The 6,656-nt window shown below is 28.5% G+C and overlaps 1 pseudogene; it reads left to right on the forward strand.

The window, feature by feature from the left end:
- Positions 1–502: 502 nt before the first annotated feature.
- LOC122850859 lies at positions 503–6,080 on the forward strand (annotated as a pseudogene).
- The last annotated feature ends 576 nt before the right edge of the window (positions 6,081–6,656 follow it).

The raw sequence follows: 6,656 nt of genomic DNA on the forward strand, positions 1-6,656 counted from the left end.
GAATTTATTTCTCAAAGATATTGGTTCATTAAATTCTGTACAAAAGCTCTTAGATGTTGCTAAAAATATTATAAATGAAATAAAATCCAACCAAATATTGTTGGCAACTTTCAAACAAATTCAGAAAGATAATCCTGATAAAGTTTCAACCAGCTTGAAATTACCTTCAAACACACGATTTGGTGCAATTTATTTATGTTTAAACAGTTTACTTGTTAACAAACATACTTTAAAAAATTTGGCAGTATCAAAAAAAGCAGAACAATACATGAAACCTTTAACATCAAAAATTATTCTTGAGCATCCTGAAACATTTTGGTTCAAATTATCCAATATCACTATTATACTTAAACCAATAAATAAATGGATATCGAAACTTGAAGGTGATAGACCAATTTTAAGTTTAGTATCAGAGTAGTTTTATGAAATTGAATATCATTCAATAAAACATGTGGAAACACCTGATATTAATGTGCTAGATGCTGAAGATAATGAATTAATTATGAAAAAATTTGAAAAACGTCAAGCAATGGCTCTTCGTTCTGTTCACTATGCTGCAAATATGTTAGATCCTTTGTTCAGAGGTAAAAATTTAGAACCAAAAGATATTGATTTAGCAACAGATTTTATTCATCAGTTGGCTGAACATTTCAATTTAAATATTGAAATTTTTACAATAGAGCTGCGTAATTATCTGGATAAAATAGGGATTTGGTCCAAAAGCTACATACTCATTAGAAGGAATCTTCTAAGTCCTTTTGAGTGGTGGACTTCACAGGCTCCTGTAAGTTCACTAAGTACAATAGGTGCTGCTATATTTTCTTCAAATAGTACAACAGCTCCTACTGAAAGGACTTTCAGTACACATGGTTGGATCCACTCACGAAGAAGAAATCGTTTATTAGTTGATAGAGCAGCTAAAATTGCTTTTATTGCGCATAACGAAAAATTATTTCAAGCCAAAAAAAAAATAGAAAAAAAAAGCAGTCTATGTCTGAGTTGGATAATAATGATGATGGTAATGTTGTTGATCAAGATGATGATGATGATGATGATAATGCTTATGGAGTTGACGATTATGATGATGATAATTAAAATGACAAATGTGATAAAGCTAATCAAGACTAGTTGATCTGGTCAAAAGTACTATTTACCATAATAAGAATATATAAAAATAATAATATAATATTTTTAAACAATAAAAATATATACTTAATGTATTTTTTTTTATGAAACTTTAAAATAATATTAAAATATTATATATTTTAGGTGCTACTACGATCCCAAGACTGTACTAAGCAATAAAAAATTTTCTTATAATAAAATAATAAAAAATTTTAATAATTAATTATTTAGACTTGATAATTGAATAATTAATTCGCTTCATTTATTTTGATAGTAAAAAATTTTGAAGTTCGGTGCAAAAAAGATGGCGGACAGTAAAATTGACACTAGCGCCACTCAATGTTAAACTTTTGATACCGTATTTTTTACATCTATAGGGGTGTATTTGGTATTAATACGGTATCGTATTAAAAATTCAGTTTGAGACCGTATTTTAACATGCAGAACACCCATTTGGTATTAAATACGGTGATACCGTATCAATACCGTATTGAATACCGTATTAATACCGAAAAAAAAAAATACCGGTATTTTTACATCTCTAGAAATAGAATACTTTTTAAAGCAAAAATTTGATAATAACAGCTGACAAAAAATATAAATACAACAACTGATATTCTAAAATTTCGACAATGATAATGCTATGGTGCCGGCTATGACACCAATACTATAAAGCGATATATTTTTTTTTTCAGTTATGCGCATGTCTTTTTCTTTTTTCTAACTCTCAAATTATACTATATTGTGTTTCATATTGCGTTACCTATGCTATATGTATACTGTGTTTCAAGTTGCGTTACCTATGATACAGTTTCAGTTTCCGTTACAGTTTCTTGTGTTTCAGTTTCCGTTACACTACTTCCGTCCCCGATTTTCGTGACGAATTTTTTTTCCACCTACCCTCCAAAAAGAAATTTCACTTAAAAAAAAAATGAATTTCAGAATGTCATTTTATTTTTTGATAATATTAAATACATTATTGCATATATATTGTATTAATCATATCAAGTTTTTCTATTGTAATTTTTTAATAACTTTCTACGCTTGTAAAGGACTTTTGATTTCAGCAATTCCATGTATACGCCGCCGTGGTCAATAGGATAGAAATGCCGACTTTGAACAGAATAGCCCAGAGATCGATCCCCGCAAAATCCGGAATTTTATTTTAGCTTAGGTTGAATTGTCTCAGATAGAATTATATTTAATAATGATTGTTAAAAAAAAATAATTAAAAAAAGCATATATTTTTTTTTTTAAATCAACATTTTTTTAAAACAAAATTCGGATCCGGTTTAAATATAAATTCGGATCCAGTTTAAGTATACATTTGGATTTAGTTTATGCATAAAATCAGATCCGGTTTGGATGTAAAATCGGATCCGATTTAAATGTAATTTCGGATACATAATTTGGTATCCGATTTAGCCACGGTGTCCTTATTGTAACAGGCAAACCGGATCCGATCCGGAGCCTAGCCAGCGTTACATTTTCAGTCCGAATCGGATTCGGCCAGCCTGATCCGATTCGGATATGTAATCAGGTAAACTGGATCCGACCTGGATCCGAATCGGACTGAAATTTCCACTCGGGTATATTGACCAGTAGCTACAGCTAAAATTGATGATCAAAGTTATCTAAGCTGATCACTTTAATTAGGGAGTTTATCCATGATACTTGATGGTAAAGATAATGAAAATATTTATTTTGATAACTGCTCAATAAAAGAGTTATCAAAATACAGTTGAAATAATATTTTGTCTCATTTATTGTTTCATTTTTTTTCGTTTATATTTGATCTTTTTTTTTTTGGTTTATATATAGTTGTAACTTCATTTTCTTTATTTTCAGTGTTTTGAAGTACACTACTACTGATTGGTGTATATTCAATTATATTAGCATGTAAAATTAAGCAATAAACTGAAGTTCCTTGAAGAAACTTATCCTTTGACTCGAATTCTGATTGTGCTTCTACAGCAACAGGTTTGAGAATTTCGTTGTGTTGACTACAATAAATTAATATAAATGTTGTTCGATTATTCAAATGAAATTTGTAATAGCAAATTATTGCTTTATCATAATATTATTTTGAAATTGAATTAAATTATTTTGATGTTGAATTTACTTTTTCTCAAATAGGTGACGTGATAATGGTCTTATTTACACGGAGAGAAGTTTCGAATTATTGTGCTGGCACAGTAAAAAGGTGGCCCAACTGAATTCTCGTAGAAGTTGTTAAGTTTATATTAATATGTGTTTTCTTTTTAACATATTTTATCACGTGTTCTACAAAAATTGTTAAACAGCACAATAATTTTCACTAAACCAACAATATTTATTGTATGTATTATAATTTTTGTTTCAATAAAAATAATTCTTGTTAGTCCTAAAACAAATTTCATTAGCAGTTGAATAATTTTTATTGAACAGCACAACAATATTTGATGATCTTCTAACAATTATTGTTGCGCTGTGGAATAAATTTTGTTGTGTCAGCACAGTAAATTTTCCCTTTCTTCCATGCAAAACCGAACGTAATTCGGAAAATTCGGGATCTTGCGATATGAGTGCTGAATTGCCAACAGCTGTCCGGTTACCAATAAGCATTTCAGCAGTGAAAATCATTTCTAAAAAAATCAAATTATTTCAATAACGATTAATTATAATAAAAAGTTAATAAATTAAATAAAGAAAAACTAGAGTAATGTTTAAAAAGAGAATCACGGAAAAAAAAATTATTGTCATGTATTTATAAAATCCAATTATTTCTGTAACTAACATAACCTCCATGGACTTCTTATCACTTCTGCGTAGTGAAAAAAAAACATCATGTGATTAATAAATTACTAAATTTAAATAAATGTATGTCAATCAACATATAATCACAAAAACTACAATTATATTCTATTGCTCTCCCGATTATTATTACTATCATTATTAGTTATTGATATTATTCATTATTGATAACAATGATTGGATAATTTCTTTGTATTGTTGAGTGTTTGGGAAACTGATACTTATGTCAAGCGGCAGCACGCTCAATACATTAATTTAAACATACACATACATACACATACGCACTGACAGCTAGCCGGCCGACTATAGTTAGTTAGGTTCACGTTTCAGACAAAGCAACACGCTTAATTTTCGTACACACATTTTCATAGTTGTACTTGACTCTGTCACACATTGTTAAATTTTATTACATATTTTAATTTGTTAACCTAATTTATCAACACATAAAGTCACACAAAACCCTTAAAGTTGAATTGCGTAAGATCAATTATTTCGAGCGTTATTGACTTTGATCTTGTTCACAAAACACAGGCTAAGCGCCAAGGTTAATCAAGAGGGACGGTAGTGCCTCGAGTCAAGTATGAGAAAGAAATATATATGTGTTGATGAGAATATGTGAGATGAGATTAACTACTACTACCGTGCCTTATTATATAATCAAATAATTCAAATATTTTGTCCCCTTCTATAAGAAATTTAATTAAAATATGATATAGTTGAATGAGGATGCTGAGGTTTGGTATCGATCTCATAAATCGATGTTAAGCTTTTTTTTAAAAAAAGAATCAGATTTTTTCGTTTCGGTAATATATATTTAAAGCATAATTAATATTTACGGTCATATCGTTTTTCTCAAATCGACTACATTTTGTTCGTTCAGTTGGTGAAATTTTACAATTATTTTTCTTCTCTCTCCTAGACGTTTCTCTTTTTTTTGTGTTGCCATATTGGCTGCACTGAAAAATTTTATTATTTTTATTCATAATAATAATACATAACCCCCAGAATACGTTGACTCTCTCACGTCAAACGTCAAAAAAAAAAAAATAAAAACAATATAAATATAATGATAATATAAAATTGGAATGATAAATGATGATCAAGATTCGAAATAATAATATTGAAGCTGATAAATAAACAACAACACCAAATTGAATCACAACAACAATTACCAAATACAAATGCATTATTATATTAGCTAGATGTTACTTGGTACATCTGATTTAAATACATCAACAATAATTACAATAATAAATAATATGTAATATAATTCAACACAATGCTTTGAAAATACAAGTTAGATTGTCAAGTAATGATAATGACTCTTCATCTTCTTCTAATTCATCAGAATGTGACAATCAACAAGTCAAATCAGAAAAGAAAATAAATACTGACAATACTCGTTTAGATGAAACTAAAAAAGAAACTACCAATTTGTTGAATAGTTTATTGACAAAAATGACAGAGGTAATAAATTAAATTAAATAATTTTCTTATAATATTTATGAAACTGGAATTCATCAACAGCTGCAAAATCATGGGAAAATTTAGATACTTTAGATGAACTGCAAACTATACAATGAATGGTAAATGCGGATTTGATTATAATCGTAATTTTTCTGATCGAGAAACACAATGTTCTGTATTTCATAAACAAGTTGAATTAGGTTGTAGAATTAAAAAACTATTAATTATACATAAAAGAGGAGCACAAAAAGATGTTGAAATATTACGTCATTATAGAAATAAATTACCACCAGTTTCAATACATTCATTTATTGTTAATGCTAATGAAGCAAAAATATATATTGATGAAGGTTTTTACTTGGTAATAACTAGTTATATATGTAAAAATAAATCTGATAGTGGTCTTAGACAAGTACTTGAAATGGGAAATGTACCATTAGATAAAATTCTTGTACAAACTGATGCACCATCTATGTATCCAAATAATAGAACAAGTAAATTACCAGAACATGTTTAAAAAAGTTGAACTAAAGATCCATAACATTTATACATCGTTAATGTACTTTTTAACGTAATGAACCATGCGCTCTTCCAGCGAATGTTGAAATGGTTGCAGCCATTATGAAAAAAAACCAAAAAAAGTTGCACTTGCTACTACTTTTAATGCACTGAAAATTTTTGGCTTGAGTCAATGATTCACCAACAAGCTAACGGTAATGATTAGCAATTAAATTCATTATTTATTAATTACAGTAAAAAATAATTGTAATTATTATTGTTTTTTTCTTCCATTATTTGCAGAATATAAGAGTCCAGTTTTTATGCTTAAGGAGGTTATGCACAAATTCATTATGGGTGTTGCGGGGCGCTTCTGACGTCACAGACAAAACTGAAATCTGACTACACTGTAAAAAAATAAAGAGAAAAGCAACTAAGCCCCGTATACAATATATGGGACTGTGGGTATGTGTGTGTGTTTGAACATGCCATACGTTGCCACATCCAATTTTTGTAAAGTTTATATTTAATTACTCATTAATTGACCGATCAACATATGAAAATTTTTTGCGCAATTAATAAAACTCGGTTTCTAGTATACGTGTGATTTTTTTCAAGACTTTTTCATTATTTTTTCTATCCGAAAAAAATGGTTGAAATCTCCATAAAAGCCAATGTTAAAAAATATTTTCGATAATTAATTAGAAAAAATTCAACCGATCAACATAAGAAAATAATTATACCGTTGTATTCGAAATGAAAAAATCTAACTG

This window comes from Aphidius gifuensis, linkage group LG3 (genome assembly GCF_014905175.1).
Source record: "Aphidius gifuensis isolate YNYX2018 linkage group LG3, ASM1490517v1, whole genome shotgun sequence".
NCBI classification, from domain to species: domain Eukaryota; kingdom Metazoa; phylum Arthropoda; class Insecta; order Hymenoptera; family Braconidae; genus Aphidius; species Aphidius gifuensis.